Raw genomic sequence first — 15,614 nt, forward strand, 5'->3', positions numbered from 1 at the left:
ATGAGGAAGCAGGAGCCCAATATTGAATTTGCTTCTACAAGATGACTATATTAGTATTCCAATTATCATTAGAGTAGTGTAGTGGAGGCATGATGGAATTCCAATCTGGCAATGGGATCCCAGTGGATTACTGCACCATGTGACAAAGTTTGACAAAGTGATCAGGGTTCACTATATTTTATAGATGCAGCAGGGAATCAGGGATTCTTCAAATTCATTTGGGATCTCGGAATTGACACACATGTTCGGATTGCCTAGGGACAAGCAATCTCGGGAAGGGAGGGTAGTAATGCTCTTTTAACCATCGAAGCTAATCGCCACCAGCTAGGGTGTATAGTTTCAACATCGAAGCCGGGAATTGCACAAAGGTTTCCCCTCGCTCAATAAGCTACTTAAGCTCCAAGTAAATTCACAATCAATTCTCACATACATTTCCTCAATCCTTCGCCTTATTTTATAACTTTTTTCCTCCTCAAAATACCATGGGTGGTTATCAATACCATGGGTCACTTTATTTTCTAAAGTGACTTACCACCTTTCATTTAATTATTAAATCAATATATGATAATTAGTTGGTCGACCCCCTTTTTTCTTAACAATAACCTACGAGGATCAAATAGGTTTTTAAGTCATCTCCCTATTGCTATGGATTGGAAAGGGACGTCACAATCATCCCTTCCCTTTTGCTTGTCCTCAAGCAACTACAAATTGGGATGCTGCAATACCAGTTCGCCTTCCCAAGTGGCTTCTTCAATAGGTAGGCCGTTCCATTTGACTAAATATTCCTTGATAGTCTTGCTCCTTAATTTCCTTTCCTTGGTGTCTATTATCTCTTTGGAATTAGGACCAATTGCCCCTCTTTGTCCAATTGAGGTAGTTGGAGAACATAGAATGGCATGTTTAAGGAATGTCCCTCAAATGGAGCTAAGAATGGGGAATCACACCAATCATGACTTCCATGTGGTGGGATTAGTTGATACCAATGTGGTGTTGGGAATCTAATGGCTCATTTCCATAGGAAAACACTGGAATAATTATCGCACTATGGAGATGGAGTTCGTCACACTAGCTAGACAATAGGTGCTATTGAGAGGGACCGATGATGCTTCGAGAGTGGTCACAACCAAAACTATGGAAGGTATAATTCGACATGTTGACATAAAATGGGCTGCACAATGCATGGTAACAAAGTAGAAGCTCTTAGATAATGGTAGGCAATACCCAGTAGACATTCAAGCACTATTAAGCAAGCATCAGAAGGTATTAAGAGAAATCCCACTAGGTAGACCTCCAGACAGGGGATTCGAGCATACAATAGAACTGAAAGATGTTGAATTTCCACAAGATGTACAGTAGAATACATTTTTCCTTTAGATAATTACTTCCTAATGATTTCCAACCGTTATTTTATGCCACTATTATCATTGAGTAATTACACTTCAGAAAATCTCAATAGTAAATACAACAAAAACAATAAAGATCATAAAAAGACAACCATGCACAATAGAGACAATATTTTACCCTAGAAAACCCAACCTTGGGAGAAAATCCAACAACTTTTATTTAGGAGAAATTATTCTTTAGCAAGGTTTACAAATCAACAAAGTTTGTGCCAATATACTAGTCAAACCTAGTCAAACAACAAAATGACACTGGTCAAAACCAATCAAACCAACTCAGTCAACCCTAGTTAAAGAGTCTAACTTTGCAGTCAACTTCGGCCCTGTGGTCAATGGTCAACAAACATGCGATTAACTTGCACGTGCGACCTTCTTGTAGTCAATTGATGGTTGGTCAAACCTTCAATAAACGCTAAACAGACTACGGTCAAATCTTAGGTCAAACAACTCAGTCGAAGCAATTCAAAGTTCGGTCAAACTTGTCTTCCCTCTCCACACGTGGTTGTCCAAGAGGGATAAGGGAATGGTGAAGAGATAAGGGTTTTGATGGCACCCATGGTTTTCAATGTTCATTACAACTGAGGATGCTGTGAGAGAGTGTATTTTTTAATTTTTCCTCCTCCAAGCTCCATCGTCTAGGGTTTCAGTGTCCGCGACTCCATGCAAGCTATTTTGAACTCTAAGCTTCCAACGCCACTAAAGTTTGAAGTTGATTACTATCAAACTTAAAACCATTTAAGAAGGGTTTGTCACCACATTTTGAGTAATGATTTTTGAAGTGATTCTCAATCTTGACTAGCATTAATTTAGGTCTAAAACTTCTAGGTGAGATAAGTGGCTAGCACTAGTTCAGTTCTAAAACTCCCTGTTGAGGTAAATGCCTCGTTCCTTGTATACATGTGTTCAGTGACATATATTTTCATTTTTACATTTATTTATTATACACTTTTTAATTTTTTTTAGTATATCGAATTTAATGCCAAATTTTATTACAATTTTGTTAAAATTGGCAACTAGGGCCAAACTCCACATGGGTCATCTTATTTATGACAATTGATATTTTTCTTGGATTCCTCTCTCCGAGAGGTGTAGTATTGATCTAAAGATCATCTGATTCTGACATGTACAAATGAAGCTATGAATTTATTTTGATTACGGTCAAATTGTCAAGGTCGGCCAACAAACTTATGTAGTCTCAAAAGCCCAACAATCACGTCTATTCATCCTCAACGTTGCATATAAATAGAAGGTGACTTAGCCTCATTTGGACACACTCATCTTCACACCTCTTTCTCTCTCTCCTCATTGATTGGGTACGGATTTCTGGGCCTCTCTCTCTCTCCACACGTCTGAAATTTCAGGAGAGCGAAATTTTAGGAGGCCGAAATTTCAGGAGACCAAATTTCTGGACAGTTTGACCAAGTGTTGACTAGCATGTGTTGACCTCCTTTGACTACGTTTTTGTGAGGGCTATCTCTGTTTGGGTAGTGCACATTTTTGGGCACAAAAATTGAGGCTAAATGTTGACTGTTGACCAACGTCCACTGCAACTAGGGTTGACCGCAGGTGGGCTGTTTGACCAAACTTTGATTGGGCTGAATTTCACTGTTTTGAGAGTTGTTTTATCTTGCTGATTGGAGGTCGAAGTTGATTGAAGTTGATCGATTTGCTGAGGGTCAAATTTGCCCTGTTGACTAGCGTTGACTTTTCTGGTTAGGGCTCTTTTGCTGCTGTTATAAATGATCATATTTACAAATTGTACTCTCTCTCTGCTGAACTATTGAAGACTAAAAGAAGATTTGATCAAGGGTTTCCCCACATTGGGGTTTGTCCCTGGCTGGTGCCACATCTTGTGTCCTCTTGTCTTTGGCTTGGCTTCCATTGTTTATGTTTATGTTCTATCTGCATTTTACTATCATGTTGATGTGATTGCTAATCTGAATATTGATACTGGGCTAATAAAGAAATTGAAGTAAAATTGCTCTAAAGCATAGAACATACTATTGTTTCCTAAAATTAACATGGTATCAGAGGTGAGGTGAAGACAAAGCCCAAGCAAGAGTGAAAAAGAATCACCAAAGACATCTGGACAAGGACAAAAGGTTCAATGGGTTCCTCATCCTACTTATCGGCTGAAGACAAGCTCCATGATAAATCTGACTATCATAGATGGAAGATGTCTCTTGATTTGACCTTGGAAGAAAAATAAGTGATGGACATGTGCAGGGTAAAATCCCTGAATCTCCTTCAAATGCATCGACTGCTGTGAAGACCAAGTATAATAGGGCTGAAGTCAAAGCGAAGAATATTATCAGGGATTCCATTGACAAGCATCTAGTGGCCTACATCTTCGAATTGAAGACCTCCAAGGAGATCTATGATAGGTTGGTCGACATGTTCAAGGTTAGTAACGCTAATCAAATTCTATTTCTCAAGAATAAGTTGAAGGATATTAAGAAGGGCAAGGACGAGGATATTCAATCCTATTTTTTGAAGATTACTGAGATCAAGAATGATCTACTCTCAATTGGAGAAGTCATTCTTGCCAGGGAACTTACTCTCACCACCCTTGGAGGACTCCCACTTGAGTGGTATGTATTTAGAACCACCGTCCTCAACAATGATCGAATTCCAGGGTTTAAAGAATTGATGTCGAGATGTATTCAAGAAGAAACAAGAATGGTGGAGCAAGAAATGACTTCTAATAGAGCAACCCCACTGCATTCTCCGCTCATGCCAAAAGGAGAAATAATGCAGGGTCTAAAGGTCATTTCCATGGAAACACTGGATCTAAGGGAGGAAGGAAGGGCAAGTGCTTTGTTTGCAATAAGTTTGGCCACTATGCAAGGGAGTGTCCAAATAGAAGGGACACATCGCATGATGATGATCACAATCATTCTGGGGAAACTTCAACAACAACGATCAAAGGAATGGTAGGTCCAATGCCAACGGAAAAAGGAATGCAGGACATCAAGGAAATGGTCGACCCTCCAAGAAATCAAGGAACTCCAGGTATGAAGAATCAAATGTTGTTAACAATAAGCAAAAATAATACTATCTTATCTTAACCCTCTCCACTGCCTCTCCTCCAGACATGTTGGGAAATTGGCTGATTGATAGTGGTGCCTCAAGGCACTTCACCGGATACAAGGAAGCCCTCTCTAATTTGATAGAAAAGGAGACAAACTTGGAGATCATCCTTGGAGATGATGCCACCTATCTCGTGAAGGGAGTAGGGAATGTTACCCTTCAATTGAATCAAGGTAACGCTATTCATTTGCAAGAAGTACTATATGTACTTGATCTCAAGAAGAACCTAGTGTCCATTTCAGCCATGGAGGACAAAGGATTCAAGGTGGCATTCATCTATGGAAAGGTACGTGTTTGGAAAATAAATTTTAAAGATGCTTTAATTCTTGGGTTCAGCGTTGACACTTTGTATCAAGTTTGAGGAAGTCCATTGGGAGCCATGTCTTGCGACACATCTCTACAATCTGAATTATGGCACCGGATGTTTGCCCATCTTCATTATAAGGTCCTACACGATGTGAGATAGATGGTGACAGGTATGCTTAAGTTCAAAGTAGAGCATGAAGATGTATGTCTGGGATGTGCCAAAGGGAAACTTACAAGGGGACCATTCCCCTCATGTAATAGCAAGACCACAGATATATTGCAATTGATCCACTCCGTCATATCTGGTATGATGCCTGTAAACTCTTTAGGAGGATACTTATATTATCTCACCTTTACGGATGATTATTCTCGCAAGACCTAGATCTATTTCTTGAAGAAGAAGGATGAAGTGTTCACCTGGTTTTGACACTTCAAATCCTTGATCGAAAACTAATCCGAGAAGAAAATCAAGATATTGAGGACTGATAATGGGACCGAATACGAATCCAATGAATTCTAAGATTATTGCAGAGAAGCTGACATTAAGAGGGAGACTACAATTCTATACACTCTTGAGTAGAATGGTGTGGTTGAAAGGAAGAATTGCTCTATTGTAGAAGCAGTTCGTGCCATGCTTCGTGATTAAGGCCTTTCGAAATTCCTATGGGCTGAAGCTACAAATACCGCTGTGTATTTTCAAAACCGATGCCCTCATCAAGCATTGGATTTCAAGACTCTCGAAGAAATGTTCACTGGTAAGAAACCCAATGTCTCTCATTTTAGAATTTTTAGAAGTCCCGTATATATTCATGTGCCGAAAGAGAAAAGAAGCAAATTGGGTGCATTTGGGAAGAAATGAATCTTTGTGGGCTATAGTGATAATTCTAAGGGATATAGAATTTATGTGGTTGGTCAAAAGGAAGTTGAGATAAATCATGATGTCACCTTCGACAAAGATATGGCCATCAGGAAGATAAACAACCTTCCTATCCTAAGGAAGGAAAAAGAAGCTGACATTGGAAATCAGGGTGCAAAAGACAAAATGATGCCTGATGTTGATGAACCTATGGATCCTATTGATGGTCCTCCTCATGAGCCCTCCTCCTCCAAAAGGAGACCCTCATGGCTTAGGGAGACTCTTGAAGATGCCGAGAGACACATTGCAACAAGGGAGACTTTCCGTGAAAGCAAGAAGCCGAACAGGTATCAAGGATATTTGACCGCGATGAGCACTATCATTCAAAATGAGCCTTTATCATTCGAAGAAGCTGTGAAGCATCAAGTATGGAAGGATGCTATGAATGAAGAATACAAGTCAATTATGAAGAATGATGTCTGGGATGTGGTCCCTAGACCCTAGGACAAATCGGTTGTCACCTTTAAGTGGCTCTACAAAATCAAGCATGGAGCTGATGGAAGTGCAAAAAAGTTCAAGGCTCGCTTTGTTGCTCGAGGCTTCTCTCAAAAGGAAGGTGTAGATTACGATGAGATATTTGCACTGTTCCCTGATACACCACCATCTGCTCGATGATAGCCCTTGCTGCCTCGCAGGGATGGAGCCTACATCAGATGGATGTCAAGATCGCTTTCTTGCATGGTTCAATCAAAGAGGAAGTATATGTGGAACATCCCGAGGGGTTTGAGGTTCATGATCGAGAATCTTATGTATGCAGGTTGAAGAAAGCTCTCTATGGATTGAAGCAAGCACCTCGGGCTTGGCATGAGAAGATCGATAACTATTTGATGAAGTTGGGATTCGCTAGAAGTGAAGCCGATCCGAACCTTTACTTTAAGATTGAAAATGATAAACCTCTCATTCTGGTACTTTATGTCGATGACCTCTTTCTGACAGGTGCAAACCCTCTCATTCTAGTACTTTATGTCGACGACCTCTTTCTGACAGGTGTAAACTCTCTCATTCACAAATGTAATAGGGAGTTGGCTTTTGAATTTGAGATGGACCTAGGACCAATGCAACTATTTCCTAGGGTTGGAGGTTTGGCAAAAGCCAAGTGAAATTTTCTTTTCTCAAGGAAAATATGATGTGAAGATATTGGAAAGATTTGGGATGGTGGACTGCAAGCTTGTGACTACTCTGATGGAACTTAACTTTAAGAAGTTATGTGGTAGTGTTGCTGGACCTTAATTGGGAAATGCTTTTGAGTATCGTCAACTCATAGGGGCACTGATGTTCTTGGTGAACTCCTGTCCGGCCATATGTTTTACAGTTAACACATTGAGCCAATATATGGTTGAGCCTCATCATATTCATTGGATTGGTGCCAAGAATCTTCTCAGATATCTTCGGGGCACAGTCACTCATGGATTGAGATACATTGTCGGAGATGTGAGGCTGCATGGTTATTCTGATGCTGATTTGGCTGATAGTGTGGTGGATCGCAAGAGCACTTATGGATGCTGTTTTTCTTTGGGTTCTGCTTCGATATCCTGGATGAGCAGGAAGCAGAAATCAGTTGCCTTGAGCGCCGTCGAGGCCGAATACGTAGTTGCTAGTATGGCCTCCTCTGAAGCTGTCTGGTTGAGGAAGCTCTTCAGTGCGCTGTTTGGACATGTGCTGGATACCACCGTGATCCTCTGCGACAACCAGAGTGGGATTCGATTATCAGAGAATCCTGTGTTTCATGATCGCTCCAAGCATATAGATATCAAATACCACTTTATTTGGGATATGGTACAACGAGGAGCAATAAGGCTCCATCACATTGGGACTGATGAGCAGGTCGCCGATATTTTGACAAAGCCCCTGGGGAAGGTCAAGTTCTTGGCCTTCCGAGAACGACTTGGAGTCATGGAGAGACCCTCTTATGAGGGTCCTGTATGAGATGAACATTGAGCTCTGGGAGCTCCGGGGGGCTTGGGGTACTTCTTGGAGCGATGAACAACCATAGGGTGAGTGGTTCAACCTTCCCCTAGTGGTTTGTTGTGTACATGGTGAGTGGTTCAGCCTTCCCTTACAATACCCTTGGTAACATGCAGGTATGATGAGTGGTTCATCCTTCTCCTGCTGAGACATTTTATCCATGCAGTCTAAGACTCATGGGAAGTACCTTTCATCTGGCCAATGAGTAGGGAAATGAGGATAGGGACCATAGTACTACCGATGGACGTATTGCGTACTACCGTACTCCCTATTCTAGGATGAGCGATATTTGTTTCTCCGAACGAACGCATAAAGCCTGCGGCGCTCCTTTATTTATGCTCTATTTTCCACATCTAGGCTGAACTTCAACCTGTGCCCGAGAGATAGCCATCCATACACTGATAAGGGATGTATGGATTCTCGAGAAGAGAGGATCCGAGGTGGATAACCACCGGCACTCCCGGACCGAGATCTTGGATGGAATAGCAGCCAACTCAGTAAATCCTCAGGTCCTCCCCTCCCCCCCCTTTTTTTTATTTTTTTTATTACTTTCTATTAGCCCTTCATATAGCTGTAATGACCTTAATGCCCTTCCTTCGTTCATTCACGCTAGGAAGGGAGTGCCGGTCATTGCTGCCAATCATAGCCGGGAGTCATAGTTGATAGCCAGTTATCATTGCCTTAAGGTATCCCTATCGCTTCTCTCTATAGAGGGGGATATGCCCTAGTGCTTATGGGCTGCTACCTCGTCCTGTACTGATATTTATGGGCTGATAAGACCTATCGCTTAAGCTACGAGATGATAAGATAAGCCCTATCCCCTACTGATATTCGGGTGGGGTGTTCCAGCCTTTGGGATCAATTGGAATTGACTTTGGGTCAGTAAGAGTGGTATGACACACTCTCCTTTGATTGGGACTGACTTTGGGTCAATAGAGAATGGTATGATACATTCTCGATCACTTCTTCTTCTTCATAGTTCAACAGAGAAGAGCAGTGCATTGATGGCAGAGATAGTACAGATTGGCAGATGGATTAGCAGATGGAGTTCTCCCTAGTTGAGAGGGAGTGTTAAAATTGGCAACTAGGGCCAAACTCCACATGGGTCATCTTATTTATGACAACTGATATTTTTTTTTGGATTCCTCTCTCTGAGAGGTGTAGGATTGATTTAAACATCATCCAATTCTGGCATGTACAAATGAAGTTATGAATTTATTTTGATTATGGTCAAATTGTCAAGGTCGGCCAACAAACTTATGTAGGCTCAGAAGCCCAACAGTCACGTCTATTCATCCTCAACGTTGCATATAAATAGAAGGTGACTTAGCCTCATTTGGACACACTCATCTTCACACTTCTCTCTCTCTCCACATGTTCGAAATTTCAGGAGAGCGAAATTTAGGAGGCCGAAATTTCAGGAGAGCAAATTTCAGGAGGTCAAAATTTCAGGAGACTGAATTTCTGGACAGTTTGACCAAGTGTTGACCAGCATGCGTTTACCTCCTTTGACTGCGTTTTTGTGAGGGTTATCTCTATTTAGGCAGGCCGCATTTCTGGGCATAGAAATCAAGGCTAAACGTTGAATTTTGGCTGCAGCTAGGGCTGATCGTAGGTGGGCTATTTGACCAGATTTTGACTGGGTTGAATTTGACTATTTTGAGGGTTGTTTTATCTTGCTGTTTGGAGGCTGAAGTTGATTGAAGTTGACCGATTTCCAGAGGGTCAAATTTGCCGTGTTGACTAGCGTTGACTTTTTTGGTTAGGGCTCTTTTGCTACTGTTACAAATTATCAGAGTTGTAAATTGTACTATCTCTCTCTACTGAACTATTGAAGACTAAAAGAAGATTTGATCAAGGGTTTCCACACATTGGGGTTTGTCCTTGGCTGGTGCCACATCTTGTGTCCTCTTATCTTGGCTTGTTTTCTACTGTTTATGTTTATGTTCCATTTGCATTTAACTATCATGTTGATGTGATTGCTAATCTGAATATTGATACTGGGCTAATAAAGAAATTGAAGTAAAATTGCTCTAAAGCATAGAACATACCATTGTTGCCTAAAATTAACAAATTTATTTTCTTGTCGAATTTGATCAAACTTCAAAGTTGTCGAACTTGAATTCAAATTCGAACCAGATGACATAACCTATATTACCCTAGATTTCTACATCTTTAAGCCTAAATCCCTTTAGCAAGCATCCAGAAGTAATTCTTGCTTATTTTATTCCATTTCCTAAAGTCTTTAGAAGGTTAAGGTGGGTTTGTAACTTTGTATACTAATCTTTCTAATGATGAATTGTTTAGTCTAAATTTAGCACCTTAAGGTTATGTATGGTACTCGAATCCAATGGTTGGCAGATATGCGCTTTGCCTAAATGAAAAACAGTCACATGTGTTTCAAAGATTGAGCTGGTGATATGGAGTCTCTGCCTTGGTTCGCAGCTAAGATTCTTCAAGCGAGCATGAGATCAATCTTGGTTAAGGTTCCTTGTGTGCACGCTGTTAATGAGACTGTCCTTCACGTTGTAGAGTGTCTCTAGTGCCATTCTAAGTTTGTCTATATGATTAGATGGGTTCAGAGAGGGCCGATTCGATTAGTTGTCTTGTCTAATCCTGATACTTTGTTTCACGGGAACAAAGGGACTGGGATAATCCCTATAGCTGCTCTCTTCCATGTTTGTACTCACTTTGTGATATAAATTGGGGGCGACGAAGGAGAATAGGGTTGTTGTTAGTGTTGTCACAGTTATTGAAAAAACAATGTAAAACCACTTGTGCGAGTTATTGTTGTAATGCAATGTTATTGGAACTGGCTGGTCTGATTGTTTTGGGGGAAAAATTGATCCGAACAGGTTCAGAGATCGGTTCCGCCGGTCTGGGGCCGCGCGTCTCAGGCATTAAAAAAATGCGGGGGTTTTTTATTTATATTTTTTCTAGTTTCTAACGATACTCTAGCCCCCCTAAAGCTATTTAAACACCCCCACCCCCTCTATTTCACTCACACTATTCATTCGAGTCTCTTGCAATTCTTGAGCTGAGTTCGGTGAGGAGAATTCAAAGAGTTTTTTGTAGGGTTGTTCTGAGGGAGATTTTTTGCATATTTGAAGAGCTGATTGGAGTCTTGGAGAGTTGTTGGGTTGGCAAATTTTCGAGGTACTTCAAAGATTTTTTCCCCTAGAGATCTTTGGGTTTTCTTCAGTGGTTTTTGGAGTTGGTGGAAGGTTTTATTTTTTATTTTTTTGGGGCTGCTACATAGCTGATTTCAGAGGATTTTGGAGTTGATTTTCTCCAAAAAAATTTAGAGGGTAAATCAAGGAAATTTTTGCCATTTTTTTTTTGTTCCATTTTTCTCCAAAAATCATTTTTTTTTAATCTCAAAAAAATAAAAACCCCAGTGTTTTTATGCAGATTTGTAGGGGCTGCTCCATAGCTGATTTTCTTTAGAAAATTAAGAGGGAAATTCAAGGTATTTTTTTCAACCATTAATGTTCTATTTTTCTTCAAAAATCTATTCTTTTTTTCCCTAAAAATTTTAAAACCCTAGTGTTTTTATGCAGAATTCAGATTTGTAATTTTTTGTTGGAAAAAAATTGTGGCCGTTATTTTCTTCTATTTTTTTTCAACAATTATTGAAATTTGCAAGGTTATTTTGAGGGATTTCGTTGGAAAATTTTTGAGGGAGATTTTGGAGCTGATTGAAGAGTTTATTTTCAGATTGGTTGGAGCTTCTTCTTTTCTCAAAATTTACAGATCTTCTTCAGGTATTTCATTGCCTCTACTCTTTTATTTTTCTCTAAAAAAATGTCATAGAATTCTAAAAACCCTGGGGTTTTCTATGCAGATTTTTCATTTCTTCTTCATGGCCCCCCAAAACAAGAATGATCCAGCTTGGGTTCACTGCCATTTAAATGAACAAGGGATAAATGTCTACAAATATTGTGGGAAAAAAGTTAAGGGTGGGTGGATCCATAGAATTAAAAAACACCTAGCACATTGGAGAGGGTAGGTAAAACTTTGTGAAAATGTTTCTGATGATCTTAAAGAAGGGATGCAAGGTTTAATTGAAACCTACAATGAAGAAAAGGGGAAAAACAAAAGAATTAAGAAGGATATAGACAAAAGTCAAAAGGATGATGCTATGCTTAGTGACCCTGATTTTGAAGAATATGTGCCCAGTTTTGAAGATTCCTCTAGTTTTCTTGCTAGAGTTGGAGAGGGTAGTCCAAGTGATTTTAACTTGAAGAGGACAACAACCCGTAAAGGGATTGACTCCTCCTTTGTATCCCGCACCAACCTTGGTTCTCAACCAACACTTGATGCTAAATGGAAGAAGATAGAGAAGGAGGTTGCATATGAATGCATTACTAGATGGTGGTATGATGAAAACATACCTTTTAATGCTACTAATTATGCAAATTAACAACCCATGATTGATGCTATAACTTCATGTGGAGTAAGGCTTTAAAGACCCTAACTTTCATGATATCAAGGGGCCACTTTTACCAAATGAGGTCCAAAGAATACAAGAGTACCTTACAGAGTTCAAACAATCATGGATCAAAACATGATGCACAATTATGTTTGATGGATGGACTGATGGTAGATCTCGCACCATACTGAATTTCTTAATTGCTTGTCCAAAATGTACTATGTTTATCAAATCTATTGATGCATCTGATCAAGTAAAGGATGCACAATTGCTATTTCGTCTTTTGGATGAAGTAGTTATGGAAGTAGGGATTGAAAATGTTGTATAAGTTATCACAGATAATGCCTCTAACTATGCTGCAACGGGAAAGATATTGGAGGAAAAATACCCTACCATTTGGTGGTCTTCATGTGCAGCCCATTGTTTGGACCTCATGCTTGAGGAAATGGGCAAAATTGAGTGGGTGAAGAAGTGTGTGGAAGATGCAAAATCCATAACCAGGTACATCTACAACCACTCATGGGTTTTGAATCTTATGAGAAAGCACATGGGGGGTAAAGAGCTTGTTCGATCAGCCATCACACGATTTCCAACCAACTTCCTTTTGTTGCAATCCATTGTTCAACGAAAATCGAACTTGAGGAAGCTGTTTTCACGTGATGAATGGAATTCATCTCAGTGGAGCAAAAAGGCTGAAGGGAAACATATGATTCACCAAGTATTTGACAAAAGATTTTGGTCAAAGGTAGAGGCGATTGTGCTATTTAGTGAGCCTCTTGTCAGAGTTTTGCGGATTGTGGATAGTGATAAACCTGCCATGGGTTTTGTTTATGAGGCCATGGATCAGGCCAAGGAACAAATAAAGGCAACATATGGGGATAAAATACAAAAGTACATTCCTCTATGGAGAATCATTGGTGAAAGATGGAACAAACAACTCCATAGACCTTTACATGCAGCCAGACTACTTAAATCCAAGGCATGTAATTTTGGATTTCAATGCTCATTGCTTATAAGTTTTAACTTTTAATTTTGTTGACTTGATGAATATGTTTTTGTTTTCTGAATTTTGAAGGTACCATTACACTACAAATTTTGAGGCTAATGGGGAGGTTTTAGGGGGATTGTATAAATGCATTGAGCGCATGGTCCTAGATTCCAAGACTCAAGATCAAATTCATAACAAGCTCTTGAATTTCAGTGAGAGTATTGGTACCTTTGGAATTTCTATGGCTATAAGAAATAGAGCAAAGAGTCCCCCAGGTAAGAACTGTCAAAATTTGCAAATTCTTATATTAATAATTTACTCATTTCAATTTGAATTTTGCAATTGTTGAGCCCAAGTTTCAAGTTTCAAATTCATTTGCTAATGCCCTCAATTGCAAAAATTTGCAATTTGAATTTTGAGTCAGACATGTAATGCCTCAGGGTGTGAGCAGAATTGGAGTGTGCTTGAGCGTATGCACACTAAGAAGAGGAACCATTTGGAGCAAAATAGGTTGAATGGCATGGTTTTTGTTCAGTACAACTTTAGGTTGAGGTGCAACTAATTGCTGAATAAAACCCCTGAATCAAGCAACATTGTTTTGGATGACTTTGATCCAACATCAGAATGGGTTGTGGAGAGTCAAGCACCAACATTTGGCAATGAAGACCTTTCTTGGTTGGACTTGGACCCACCTCCAAAGGATGTAGAGGCAAATATATCAGAAGCACTAGTAGCAGCTTCAGGGCCAGGGGAATCAAGCCATAATCCCATTGCAAACTTGGATGCTACTCATTCATCAAATGAGGATGAAGAGGATGATCATGAATTGGATGATGATTTTGATGATGAGTGATGATTTGATCATTGATTTGCTATAGCTATAGCTTGTAGTATTGTAGGCTGTAGTATAATACTATGATCTATCTTGTTGTTATTTTGGACTATAAAAGCCTTTTAAAGCCTGCTTGTTGATGTTTGTAGCATTTTTGGTTCAATGATGTTTTGCACTAAGTGCTTTTTTGGTTATATGCACTATTACTTGCTATATAAATGAGAAATTTTGCATATTTGTGTATAAATGGTTTGGATTCATATGGATGCATATGAATATATCTGTTTTTTCTTTAAAATATGAATATTTTATGTGTTTTTGGTAAACCTTTCTTTTCCAGTTTTTTTTTTTTTTGGTTCCCGGTGACGATCTGGTCTGTCTGGTTCTCGGTCCACAAGGTTTTCCGGTTCGATGACCGGTTCGGTTCTGATAACACTGCTGTAATGTGATATGTGTAGATTGGTGATATTGCTATAATATGAAGAGACCTTTTTGTAATATAAATTTGAGTTTTTGATTAATGGTATTGTTGCGATTATTTTCTTATGCTTGTAAGTAGATAGTTTGATGCCTAGTTGGGAAGGGCCAAGGTCGCTTCATGTTCTAGTTGGGAATGTGAAGCGACCTTGTATTTTTTTTACTTAGTTTAGTTGTAGTGCTAAGTTATGGTTTCACTTCTCTATAGTGTATAAATCATTCCAGTTGACTCATTATAGTGCATTTGATCACTATAACAACTCTGTGTGCTTAGATCGCTTGCAATATTTACTTGTTTTGTTCTTGAGCAAACAGATTTGAGTTTCACATAAGTAATATGCTGTTCCTTTAATTATTTTTCTAGCCCCACTTTGATTAGCATGAATTGTGATTGTTATACTTGTTATTTGGGATCTGGATTAATCACTTTTTACTAGTATAGAAGCATACATAGAGAAGCTGTACTTTGTGCCTTTGTAAGATCAGGTCCACAAGGACTGATAGCCAATTTCATTGTGCTCTTTAAATACTCTGTTTCAACGATATCTAATTTTACATTACAGTACTATGTCTTATTTGATTACAAGTAGCACTTAGAATTCTCTGGTATCTAAGTCTAGCCTTCCTTTTGATGACAAGAACACATGAATGAATTAAGTGAATGATTACATATTGAGCCTGTAAGGAGATTTTGAACAGAGGACTAATCATTGGTTTTTGAAAGTGATGTGTTCCTTTGCATTTTAGTTTCTTCCATGCACAGATAGCCTAAACATTTGCTGACCAACATTTAAAGATAAGACTAGGTTGATCTACAAGTTAAATAATTTGTGACATGATATAGAAAGCTCTTGAATCCTGGTTGTGCTCAATGTAAGTTTTGTGAACGAGTAAGTCTGTCTGAGGTTTCTTCTTTGAAGTAGTTTTCTTTGATTTGAATAGATTATAGAAAAGTTTCTTCACTTTGCAAGTGACTAGGGTAACTTAGAATTCATCCCTTTGCCTGCACATATTGTGTTTACAGATCATAAGCTTACGAACCAGATTGACAAATAAAAGGTTTATTGAGTAATAATTAGATAGCCCAACAAGTGGCAGCCCACCTTCATTCAAGAAGAATGCCATATGGTGAGAGGTGCATGACCAGATGCAAATGGTGGAAGAATGTAGCATATCATCATCCTTGAGCAATGTGTAGGGCTGTTGGC

The 15,614-nt window shown here is 39.3% G+C and overlaps 1 protein-coding gene across 1 annotated transcript in view; it reads left to right on the top strand.

The window, feature by feature from the left end:
- The window catches only part of LOC149260987 (protein DCL homolog, chloroplastic-like), a 79,861-nt gene that overhangs the window by 10,724 nt on the left and 53,523 nt on the right, over positions 1-15,614 (top strand). The gene's annotated exons all lie outside the window — the stretch shown is intronic.

This window comes from Pinus tabuliformis, chromosome 6 (assembly GCF_031772625.1).
Source record: "Pinus tabuliformis cultivar Carrire ecotype Pingquan chromosome 6, CPIR1, whole genome shotgun sequence".
Lineage (NCBI taxonomy): Eukaryota > Viridiplantae > Streptophyta > Pinopsida > Pinales > Pinaceae > Pinus > Pinus tabuliformis.